Source organism: Chiloscyllium plagiosum, chromosome 1 (genome assembly GCF_004010195.1).
Source record: "Chiloscyllium plagiosum isolate BGI_BamShark_2017 chromosome 1, ASM401019v2, whole genome shotgun sequence".
NCBI lineage: Eukaryota > Metazoa > Chordata > Chondrichthyes > Orectolobiformes > Hemiscylliidae > Chiloscyllium > Chiloscyllium plagiosum.
The window spans coordinates 48,369,459-48,382,875 of record NC_057710.1 but is presented as its reverse complement, the minus strand read 5'-3'; positions in this window follow the sequence as shown (position 1 = coordinate 48,382,875).

The following is a 13,417-nucleotide window of genomic DNA, read 5'->3' as shown; positions in this document are numbered from 1 at the left end:
TCAGGGTCCTGGAAATAATAAGTGACAGTTGGAGCTACCATACCTTTTGTGGTCGTTTAATGGGTCAATTCTTGTCACCGGTAGCATTTCTCCAGTGGCAAGTAGCCTCTCCACTGAATGGCAGAAGCCCCTGGTAAAATGTAGCTGCTTCCCTACAAGCATGGAGAGGGGACTCCAAATTGTGCACTCTGTCACCCATGGAGGATCACCAGCAGCAGTGATCACTTCTGCAGTAATGGCACATCTTGTACTCATAACCACTCCTCTGCCTCCTCACCAGGACCTGCTTGACTGGCCCCAGCAGCATTTTGATCACTCTCGCTTCATTGTGGGCAGTATTCCTTGCTGTGTCCTCTCAGCAATTCAACCAGTACCATGGACCAGTAGTCCAAGGATATGCAGGTTAGGTGGATTGGCCAAGCTAAATTGTCCCATGGAGCTCAGGGCAATGCAAGCGAGGTGAATTAGCCATGGTAAATGCAGGGGTACGGGGATAAGATGAGGTGGTATGGGTCTGGGTGGGATACTCTTAAAAGCATCAGTGCAGACTCGATGGACCGAATGGCCTCTTTCTGCACTGTAGAGATTCAATATGATTTTATGATTTTGAGACTGAAGAGCTGCTGGCCCATTGCTTGGCTGGCCTCTTGGTGACCAGATTCTCACCATTTCAAGGATCAGGAACATGATGAGCCCCATGTGCAGCCAAAGGTTCGATGAAAATAATGTGTTTTCCACAGTCCTCCAAAATCCAAACAAATGCATACGACCAAGTAGTTAAAAGAGGAATCTGAATACTACCCTGTCATGTGCCTTCAATCTTGCTGACCAGTTGTCTGGCTATTTCACCAGATGCTGCAGACTTTACAGCATTTGATTTGGTTTTGGCTTCCTTGATATATTCTGTTCAAATCATAGATTCCCTACAGTGTGGAAGCAGGCCATCCAATCTATAGAGTCCACACCAACCCTCCAAAGAGTAGTCCAGCCAGATCAACCACCCCATTCCTCTAACCCTGCATATTCCTGGACACTATGGACAATTTAGCTTGGCCAATCCAACTAACCTGCAAATCTTTGGACTGTGGGAGGAAACCGGATCACCCTGAGGAAACCGACACAGACCCAGGAGAACTTCTATACAGACAGTCACCCAAGGCTGAAATTGAACCCAGGTCCCTGGTGCTGTGAAGCAGCAGTGCTAACTACTGAGCTACCAGAATGCCCTTTTAACTTCAAGTTCCATCACTGATTTCTTTTTTAAATGGAGTTTCCAGCATTTTGTTTTAGCTCAAGTTTGCTTGTAAATTATTTAAGTGTTCAGCCCATTGTTATAAGTTGTCTTCAATACTCAACGCCAGCCCTAGCTTATCTTTTTACAAAGAATGACCTTGGTTTCCCTCTGGCTGATGGAAGCACTGTCATCCTGTAATACAGCCTTGAAGCTCTATCTCCTTACTCTGTTCCCTTAAGTTTACTTTCTGTTCAGTCTCGGTTGCAATTTCTGCACGTTCTTTAACATCTCTTGTTTATCATGGTTTCTGGCATCTTTCAGTCTCTAGTTTTAACTTCCCCCATTCATCTAATCAGTTCCACATTTGACCAAGGATATTTTTGACCTTTAACAAATAAATCTTACCGCTGCCTTATTTGCCTTATTATAGGGAGGGTAGACGTATGTAGCTGTAGATTTCGAATGCCAAGCATGTGTAATAGCTGTATGTAATAAGAATTTAGTTGCTTTCATGAAGAAATTATGAAAGTTATTGATAAAGGAAATGCTATGCATTATTTTTATGGATTTTCAAAAGACACTTGGTTACTTGCTGCTTCCTCATAAAGTGAAGAAGTGAAGGCACAGGGAATGCAGCAGAGATGACAGAAAGTTAGTATTAAGACTGATTTTGTGCATTCTAATTTAGGATGGTTGTCAAATCCATGTAAAGGGTGCACAAAAGATATGCTAAGATACCACAGGGATGAGAGGCTTCATTTATGCAAAGTGCTTAGATAACTTCTGGCTCTTTTCAACCTGGCAAAGAACATTCCGGATATCTGATTAGTTAAGGAATGGTATTTCACTGGGTAATGATTCAATGACGAAGGGAATTTTTTTCATGCATATGGTTGCTGGTTCTTCTCAATGACAGTACTGAAACCAGAAACCAATAGCCTTAAAAATGGAGATGCAAAATTTGCTCAAAACATAGAACAGTGAAAACAGCAAAGGAATATTTTCACCATCACCTCCATGGAACCTCTCTGCAGACTCTAGTCATTCCCCTTTCCTGTAGCCCTGTGATTATTTTTTCTTCTTCGGGTGATTAGCTAATCCTTTGTCTTGCTTAGGAAGATCAATCCCATCTTTTATAAGCTGTTCACCTAACTAAGGTTCTTCCTCCAGACCATAGTTTTGTTTCTGAACTTTTTCTAATCGTTGAGGTCAAATAATCATTTCATGGATTTTCATTGTAACTTATTTGCTTTTACTTTATGCCTCTACTTAGAATCATAGAATCCCTAAAGTGCAGAAAGAGGCCTTTCAGCCCCTGAGTCAGCACTGACCCTCCGAAGAGCACCCCATCCATAATCAGCCGCCCACACTATCTCTGTAACCCCATAGCACCATGACTAATCCCACTAATCTGTACATCCCTGGACACTACAAAGCAATTTAGCATGGCCATCCACACAACCTGCTCATCTTTGGATGATAGGTGGAAACTGGAGCACCCGGAGGAAACCCATGCAGACATGGAGACAATGTGCAAGCTCCACATAGACAGCCACCAAGGCTGGAATGAAACCCAGATCCCTAGCACTGTGAGGTAAAGCTTGAAATGCTCTGGTTACTTTATGCTTTTAACTCACTTTCTCAAACTTTTCAGTCTTCAGTACTCTGTACGCAAATGCCCCAAGACCTTCTGTTCCTGTTAGAATAGTATTCCTTACTTTCCATTTCCTTTTGTTGATGTACCTAACAAAATGTGTTATTTTACACTCATCTCCATTGGCACCCCCGGCGTTATGTCACCCATTTGATCAACTACTTTATTTTCTATTGAATTCCATTCCAGTCCTTCTCACCAAGGCCAAGAATAGAGGAATACAGAAGGTGTCAATTATCAGGACTTCCACTCTAGGGATCCTTGACTTATTCACCAGGTTGCCTGTCAAGTCTCCAAAGTAGCTGTGCTGGGTAATAGACTATCCCAACTGATCAGCTTATTGGCTAAAGATCGCTGTGGTTCTGAACAACAGCTATCATTGACAATGTAGGACATGTCAGATTCCCAGACCTTCCTGCTGTGCATAAAGTGTAAACCAGACAGCCAATGGATTTTAGCTTAGCCAGAAGACATCATGGAATATGATGTTCCAGTATAAAGCTAACCTTGTTTTCAGTCACAGTCTCAGTGAATGGAGTTAGTTCAATATGTCCAATCAATCAATTATGTCTATGTACAGTACAATAATATCAGTAAGCACAGAAGATGGACTATGTGAAGTCAGAGCTATTATATAGCAATGTATGTAGCAATGTTAATGATCTTCAAGTCATCAGTCTTAACAAAAACCCAGTCTGATACTAGATCATTGTTAACCCAAGGAGCTATTTAATTATCATAGCTAGTGGGCACAACTAGTGGTAACAGCTAGTTAATGGCATCTTGTTGTATGGAAATGTGAGAATAGTATTGGCAATGTAACGAGGTTTATTTTCCTAAAAGTCATTCTGCATCATCTACTTGATTTTGGAAGTGAATTTCCAATTACAAACAAGACTGAAGCATAGCAACTTCAAGAGAAAGAAAGATTTGTGACTATTCTCTATCTCTCTCTTTAAAACAGAGGAGTGTACTGCTTATACAATTATGAAAAAAACACAGGAATTTTACACAATTTCAATGACGGTTCCATAAGACAAAGGAGTCGAAGTAAGCCATCCAGCTAGTAAATCTACACTGCTGTTCCCCTCCCTGACATGCTCAAATGCATTTTACGGATGGTTCGGAGAGAAGGTCAGTGAAATGATGTCACCTGCCCCGACAACCCTGGATGCACCTGTTCCCTCAGTCAATGCTGCAGATTGGCCTTCTTGAATCTGAACTCACAGAAAGCAACTGGATGGAGTCCCCGAACTCAGACTCAGATCTTGTGTGGTCCAGCTGGCGAGAGGGCTTGCTGATATTTTTAACCTCTCTTTGCGACAATCTACCTGCCTGCTTCAAGAAGACCACTATCAACTCGGTACCAAAGAAAACACGTGCATCATGTCTCAATGACTACCCTCCGGTGTCTCTGACCTCCATAACTATGAAGTACTTTGAAAGGTTAGTCATGGCCCACATCAATTCGAGCCTCTCAGCCTTTCTTGATCCTGTACAATTTGCCTTCCAGCGCAACAGGTCCACAGCAGATGCCATTTCCCTAAACCCTGTTCTCATCCCTGGAACATCTGGATAAGAAGGATACCTATGTCAGGCTCCTATTTATAGAATACAGCTCCACCTTCAACACTATAATCCCAAAAAACTAATCTCCAAACTCCAAATCCTCTTCAACAGAGGATCCATCTTTTGCAACTGGATCTTCATCTTCTGACACACAGAACACAATCAGTGACAATAGGCAACAGCACCTCCTTCACGATAATCCTCAACACTGGCACCTCATAAGAATGCGTACTCAGCCTCCTACTGTATCCCTGTATACTCATGACTGTGTGGCCAAATATTGTACCAAATCTCATCTACAAGTTTGCTTACAACACCACAGTTGTAAGCTGGATATCAAACAATGACGAGACAATGCAGGAAAGAGAGAGGATGCTTAATGGAGTAATGTAAAGCTAAACATCTCTCCCTCAACATCAGCAAAACTAAAGAGCTGATCAGCGTCTTCAGGCAGCAAGGCTCTATCCTCATCAATGGAGCTGAGTTGGAGTTGGAGATGGTCGAGAGAGTCAAGTTCCTCAGAGTAACGATCACCAACAATCTGTGCTGGAGAAGCCATGTTGATGCAGTGGTCAAGAAAGCACAGCAACACCTCTTCTTCTTCAGGAGGCTAAGGAAATTCAGTATGTCCATAAGGACCCTTACCAACTTTTATAGATGCACTATAGAAAGCATTCTATCAGGATGCATTATGGCTTGGTACACCAGCTGCTCTGCCCTGGATTGTGAGAAACTACAGAAAGTTGTGAACACAGCCCAGTCCATCACACAAGCCAACTTTCCATTCACTGGCTTTATCTACACTTCTTGCTGCCTCCGAAAAGCAGTCAATATCATCAAAGACCTCTCTGACCCCGGTTATAATCCCTTCCAATCTCTTCCATCAGGCAGAAAATACAAAAACTTAAACACATACCAACAGGTTCAAGAACAGCTTCTTCCCCACTGTTATTGCCCTTCTGAATGGACCTCTCAGATTTCAAATCTAATATTGATTGCACTCTTTGTGCACCTTCTTTGCAACCGTAACTTTGTATTCCTTGCTCCGTTCAATCACACTATGATTTTTGTACATTATGATCTGCCTATACTGCATGCAAAACAAAGACTTTCTACTGTACTTAGGTACATGTGACAATCCTAAATCAAATCAAATCAATAAAATTATGTCTGACCTGATAATCCTCAACTCCCCTCAATTCCTACAATCCTTTATTTCCTTAATGATTAGAATTTCTCTATCTCAGCTTTGAACACACTGAACAACCCAGCTCTTCAGTCCTTTGCAGGAAAGAGTTCATGAGATTCACCACCCTCCGAGATCTTAAAATTCTCATCTTTGTTGTAAATGGGCGATTCCTTACTCTGAGATTATGCTATCTGGTCTGAAATCTTCTGACAAAGGAAAACAACTTCGCTATGTCTAACCTGTCAAGCCTCCTAAGAATATTGTGTGTTTGAATAAATTCTTCTGTCATTCTTCTAAACTCTAATGAGTTCAAACTCAACCTACTCAACCTCTCCTCCTTAGAAAACTCCCCATATCCAGGTCTACTAACTGAACCTTTTCTGGACTGCCTCCAATGCCAGAACATCTTTCCTTAGATAAGGGGACTAAAACTGTACACAGTATTCCAGCTGTGGTCTGATAAGTGTCATGTATAGTTTTGACAAGGCCATCCAATTATAGTTCTCCATTCCCTTTAATACAAAGGCCAATATTTCATTTGCCTTCTCTATTAGCTACTGAAGTTGGATGCTAGTTCTTTGTTGTTGTCATTCATGTACTAGGACTTCCAATTCCTATGCTGCTGTTTTCTATGGTCTTTCCAGATTTAGATTATATTCAGCTCTTCTTTTATTGCTTCCAAAATGCATACTTGACATTTCCCTACATGGTTTCCATCTACCAAGTTATTACCCACTCACTATAACTATTTATATCCCTCCATAAACTCTTAGTTAAATCCTCAGTTGTTGCCCTCCCACTTATTTTTGTGCCATCCTCAAACTTGGCAAAAGTATATTCACTTCCATCATCCAAGTCATTCATATAATTGTGGCCTCAGCACTGATCCCTTTGGCATTCCACTACTATGATTTCCATTATGAAAATGCCCCTTTTATCTCAACTCTTTGTCTACTATTAGTTAACTACCACATTATCCATGCTGGCATATTTTCTCCAATAATATAGGCTCATTTCTTATTAAGTAGCCTTACGAACTGCGCCTTATAGAATGTCTTTTGGAAATTTAAGAATATTACATCCATCAGGTTCCCTTTATCTTCCCTGCTGTTACCTCCTGAAAGAACTATAATAAATTTATTAGGCATGACTGTTGTCACTTAACACTTCCCCTTCTGTACTGGGGACTTCTGTGTTGATTCACGCAAGCCCCTAAGTCTGGTCTGCTGATTTGACTCAGACTTGGATCAGATCAAACTTGACTCAAACTTCGACAGACCCATGGTGGAGCCTGTACCTTGGCCTCACAACTGCAGATTTCTTCTATTCTGTCGATTTTGCGATATCTAAAATATTTTCTATATCATTCTCTGATGTATTTATCTGTGCTGAGTATTGCCGTGGGTTTTATGGTGTAGCTGTTCTTAGCAATCAGCAATATCCATTTCGTTTGATGTCTTCAGGGTCTGCAGCATATATTTTCACTGGTTTTCCTTCAAGGCTTAAATTGTAATTTCTCTTACTTGGCATCAGGGCCAGACTCTGCTTTGTGTGTTCCTTCAAGCTTGAAGTGGTCCAGTTTGGATGACATTGGGGACTTCTCTGATCTAACTAGAAGTGTCCTAAACAATATGAAATTATTGCAACTATTTACAGGAGATAAAAATGTGTTAGATTACTGCAGAAACTGTTAGGAACACTGTATCATCATGTCTATCTCCAACAACTTCCTTCTTTACCATGACCAATTTTCAGTGACATAGAAATATTAATCAACAACGATGTGTAGTGATATCAAATGATATGTCTTATTAATCTATAAATCTAATTTATCTCACCCAGACACCAGTGTGCACTAAATGTGCCTGCTTCCTGGCTGGTTAGGAACCTACTAGGAAAAAGAATAAAAGTATGAGGAAAAGAACCTGTGAAAGGTGCCATGCAAATGCAAGTTCTTTGCCCTTTTCCCATGTAACACTGACACCGTTTGGAACCCGTAACGTTATCTCAGCCCAGGAGAATATAATGTCTTGTAAAACCACAGAGATTAACGGTTATCATCTATTATCTGTTGTTACATGATCCCTTATGTGGTGAATGTGAAAATCAAACTTAATCAATTGCTTGACCTGTCTGATAAAATCTACACCTGAGCCACAGCAGAATGCATTTTATGAACCAAATAGAAAAAGTAACAGCGACTCTAATTTTATTATATATAAAACATTCATAGAATAGGTAACGTTGAATAGCCTGATAATGTTTCTGATTAATAGTACGTAGAACTGTATCCTGAGTGGTTAGTTAGTAAACTGTATGCTATTGAGCCATAGAGATCAGGAAATATGGCACAATTGACTACATTTGCTCCTTACCTGAGACGATGAACATTTTGTACACTACAAGAATCACTTACTATTAAAGATCAGGTCTTTAAGTGTGTTGGAGACAGTAAGGACCACAGGTGCTGGAAGTCAGAGTCAATAGATATGAAGCTGGAAAAGCACAGCAGATGTTTCAGGCCGAAAAATTGACTTTCCTGCTCCTCGGATGCTGGCTGGCCTGTTGTGCTTTTCCAGATCTTTAAGTGGAGGTGAATTATCTAAACATTGCTGAGGGAATGAGAAATATTTACAAGAGAGGAATGAATAAATAGAATGTAAATATCATTCTGTGGAGTAACTCTTGCAGGCAGATGGAATACTCACTCCTCTTGGTCAATAACTTGCTTGATACCATGCCAACAAAGAATATAGCTGCACATAGAATACAGTACAGAATAAATATAAAATTGGCTAACCTTAGTTTAAGGGTGGGACCTCTGCCCTTCAGGAACAGGAAATCCCACATTTGATAACTGTCAGACACCTGATTGACTGACAATAGTACTGGGATCAAGAAGTGGCCACTATGAGAATCAAAGCACTCCCAAAGAAGAGAGGCCATAGATCCTAGAGTTCTGGTGAGTCTGGGGAGTTGGATGTGCCAACCTGACAGAGCCCAAGAGCTGGTGTGGGAATGGGTTTATTGACTTTGGGTGACAAAGACAGAGACATAATATGGGGAGGGGCTATGATTTTTGGGGGATGTTCCCATTAGCCTCAGTGCCTCCACAAAAGAGGCACTGAGGCACGGTGGCACAGTGGATAGCACGGCTGCCTCACAGCGCCAGAGATCCGAGTTCAATTCCCGCCTTAGGTGACTCTCTGTGTGGAGTTTGCACGTTCTCCCCGTTTCTGCGTGGGTTTCCTCCCACAATCCAAAATGTGCAGGTTAGGTGAATTGGCCATGCTAAATTGCCCGTAGTGTTAGGTGAAGGGATAAATGTAGGGTAATGGGTCTGGGTGGGTTGCGCTTCGGTGGGTCAGTGTGGACTTGTTGGGCCGAAGGGCCTGTTTCCACACTGTAAGTAATCTAGTAATCACTGTAAGTAATCTAGTAAAAAGAGGTATCCCTTCTCTCCACCATTCCAGCTCATACACAGATTTGCACTTAAATGCTATTGGGCTGCTCATCATTTCTCCATCTTCTTTATGCATATGGAAAATTGCAGTGGAGGTGGTGGGCATTTAATTAAGGATCCCTGGTGGCAGTTAATTAAGGACCTCAATTAACCAAATTGGTAAGCTCCCCATCATCTCACCTGACCCACACCATCCTTCATTACAAAGATGAGGGAAGGCAGGGAGCTGGCTATCAGCTTGATCTTACACACCCCACCACCTTCAGATACATCAGCAGGTTCTGGGCTATGGGCTAAATTCACCTCAATGAAATCCACCACAAAGCTATCTAATCACCCCATTAATGAACAATAAATTATAAAACTCAGATGAACTTATGAATTAACAACTTTGAACAAAAATGATATTTCGGCGCTGATGCACGACGTTACTTTATACAAAGACGGAGTACAAAGGACAGTACAGCACAGGAACAAGACCTTTGGCCCACCAAGACTACACTGATATATGGTGCCTTTATACACTAAAAACTGCCACACAACCTGAGCCGCATCCGGAATTTTGGTTTTATTTCCTTTAAAGACATAAAGTGGCAGGCCCTGTATCGACCACTGCTGCACACCATCCACCTCTTCTATTGCATCCAATGCCCAGACATGCCTTGGGGTGTCTATTTACCACAGGGCAGTGGAGACTCCCACTGGAGGGCTCCCTATGTGGGAATCTTCCCCTTTACAATTGGGGATCTCAGGTGGAGGGTGCTGCATACAGCAGTCCCGTGTAACTGCAGGTTGCATTGGTTCATGGACTCCCAACCAAACTGTTTGTTTTGTGATTCAGAGATGCCGTGTTGGACTGGGGTGTACAAAGTTATGTTTGTTTTGTGTCACAGTAGATTCCGTGGACCATGTCTATGTTGGGTGTGTGTGTTTGCACTCCCTTTGTAGTTACCTGAAGAATCTTCTCCTCTCCTTCTGGTTGCTCTTCAGTCCCACGCTCCTGGCCTTTGGGCACCAGGTGCACAGAGGAGCGGGTAGGTCGGAGGATCTCCTCATGGGTCTGCTACTGGCCCTGGCCAAACTGGCCATTAACAGGTGCAGACAGCGCGTCGTGAAGGGGTCGTTATGGCTAATAACCCACTCCTCTTCCGTGGTTACTTTCAGACCTGGGTGTCCTTGACGAAGGAGCACGTGGTGGAGTTTACCAACATCCTTGGGCTTTTCAGGGAGAGGTGGGCATCGTGAAGCATGGAGCATTTTATTTCCCCCTCTGATTCTATTTTGATTTAATCCCTACCTCCCCCTTCACTTTTTTGATCATGTAGGCATTACCTTTAATGTCACTGGGTGTTTCCTTCCCTCCTGGTGATGGATTGCCAATAAAGTTTTCTGCACTCATTGTTCTTCACTATGTCCTACACCTACACACACACAACATGGATGGTGGGGATGGATAAGTACGACCGCTGTGCGGGTTTATAAAAAAAATTTAAAAAAATAAAAATAAAATCAGGAGATGAGAATCTTCTCAGTTTAGGGGATGAACTCCGAGCTGGCTGGCCACTGCCAGTGTACTGCTGTTGGTTTTGTTTTGGTAACTGCTTCCTGAATCCGCTAATCTACACACAAAAATATTGGGCGCTGTTATGCCATGTTACTTTGTACAAAGAAGAAGTACAAAGGACAGTACAGCACAGGAACAGGCCCTTTGGCCCACCAAGACTACATTGATATATGATGCCCTTGCAACCTGAGCTGCCTCCTGAATTTTGGTTTTGTCTCCTTTAAAGATGCATATCAGCAGGCCCTGTATCGAATGCTGCTGCACACCATGCACCTCTTTTCCTGCATCCAATGCCCAGACATGCCTTGGTGTGTCTATTTAACACTGGGCAGTAGGGATCCTCAGTTGAGGGCTCCCTCCATGGGGGTCTTCCCCTTTACCCTTGGGGATCTCAGGTAGAGGGTGCTGCATGCAGCAGTCCCCTGTATCTGCAAGTTGCATTGGTTCATGGAGTCCCAACCCAACTGTTTGTTTTGTGGCACTGTGGAGTCCGTGGACCATGTGTATGTTGAGTGTGTGTATTTGCACTACCTTTTTTAGTTACCTGAAGGACCTTCTCCTCTACTTGCACTTCAGTCCCATGCTCCTGGTCTTTGGGAACCCAGTGCAAAAAGGAACAGGTAGGTCAGAGAATCTCTTTGTCGTTCTGTTCCTGGCCCTGGCCAGGCTGCTCATAAACAGGTCCAGGCAGCGGGCCATGGAGGCGATTATTATGGCCAATTTCCTGCCCCTCTTCTATGGTTACATTCAGGCCGGGGTGTTTCTGGAGATGGAGCACACAGCGTCTACCAATACCATCGGTACCTTTACGGAGATGTGGGCACCGCGGGGAGTAGAATGCTTTATTTCACTCTACGATTCTATTTTGATTTTGTCCTTCCCCGCTCCTTCACGTTTTTCACATCAGCATTGCTCGCTCTGGGCTTTCTTGTCATTGGTTCATTGGCCACATTGGTGTCTTTCCTGCTGATGGAATATTTATAAAGTTGTTTTGACTTGGTGTTTTCACTGTGTCTTGCACCTACATACACACGCAAAGAAAAAGAACTAAAATCCTTTTGCCTTAATGAGCTGTATTTCACAGAGAGTTGGGAAGACAACTGTTAACTTGAACATGTTACTGGTCCTTCCAAGTCTGCCACTATCCCATTTGTTTCATTGGTGGAAACAGTTGAGGCACGTAACTAAACAATTAGTGCCCAACTACGGACCTCAACCAGCTGCTACTCCACTATCGTCAGTGGGATGTGTACAACAAATCGACCTGCTGGTTACTGAAAGAGAGGGTGTCTCTGCTCTGGATCCCTTATATCAGTCGCAAAGTCCTCGCAGTTTTACTTAACTGGTGGCTAAGAAGCCACATAGGATATTTGTCTTTATTAGTCAAGATTTTGAATTCAAGAGGAAGTAGGTTTTGATGGATCTATAATACAGTCACAGAGTCATAGAGATATAAAGCACAGAAACAGACCCTTCGGTCCAATTAGTCAATGCAAACTAGATATCCTAAATAAATTCAGTTCCATTTGTCCAGCATTTGGCCCAAATCTCTCTAAACGCTTCCTATTCATATACCCATCCAGATGCCTTTTAAATAGAGTCATAGAGATGTACAGCATGAAAACAGACCCTTCAATCCAACCCGTACATGCCAACCAGATATCCCAACCCAATCTAGTCTCACCTGCCAGCACCCAGCCCATATTCCTCCAAACTCTTCCTATTCATATTCCCATCCAAATGCCTCTTAAATGTTGCGATTGTACCAGCCTCCACCACTTCCTCTGGCAGCTAATTTCATACACATACCACCTTCTGTGTGAAAAGGTTGCCCCTTAGGCCTCTTTTATATCTTTTCCCTCTCACCCTAAACCTATGCTGTCTAGTTCTGGACTTCCAGACCCCAGGGAAAGGACTTTGCCTACTTATCCTATCCATGGCCCTCATAATTTTGTAAACCTTTTTAAGGTCATCCCTCAGCCTCCGACGCTCCAGGGAAAACAGCCCCAGTCTGTTCAGCCTCTCCTTATAGCTCAAATCCTCCAACCCTGGCAACATCCTTGTAAATCTTTTCTGGACCCTTTCAAGTTTCGCAACATCTTTCCGATAGGAAGGAGACCAGAATTGCACACAATATTCCAACAGTGGCCTAAGCAATGTCCTGTACAGCTGCAACATGAAAGTATACAAAACGCCTTCTTCACGATCCTGTCTACCTTGACTCCACTTTCAAGGAGCTATGAACCTGTACTCCAAGGTCTCTTTGTCCAGCAACACTACCTAGGATCTTACCATAAAGTGTATAAGTCCTGCTAAGATTTGCTTTCACAAAATGCAGCACCTCGCATTTATCTGAATTAAACTCCATCTGCCACTTCTCAGCCCATTGGCCCATCTGGTCCAGATCAAGGTACCCCTTTTTGCTGTCCACTACACCTCCAATTTTGGTGTCATCTGCAAACTGACTAACTATACCTCTTATGCTCGCATCCAAATCATTTATGTAAATGACAAATGAGGACCCAGCACCGATCCTTGTGGCACACCACTGGTCACAGGCCTCCAGTCTGAAAAACAACCCTCCACCATCACCCTCTGTCTTCTAACTTTGAGCCAGTTCTATATCCAAATGGCTAGTTCTCCCTGTATTCCCATGAGATCTAACCTTGCTAATCAGTCTCCCATGGGGAACCTTGTCAAACGCCTTATTGAAGTCCATATAGATCACATCTACCACTCTGCCC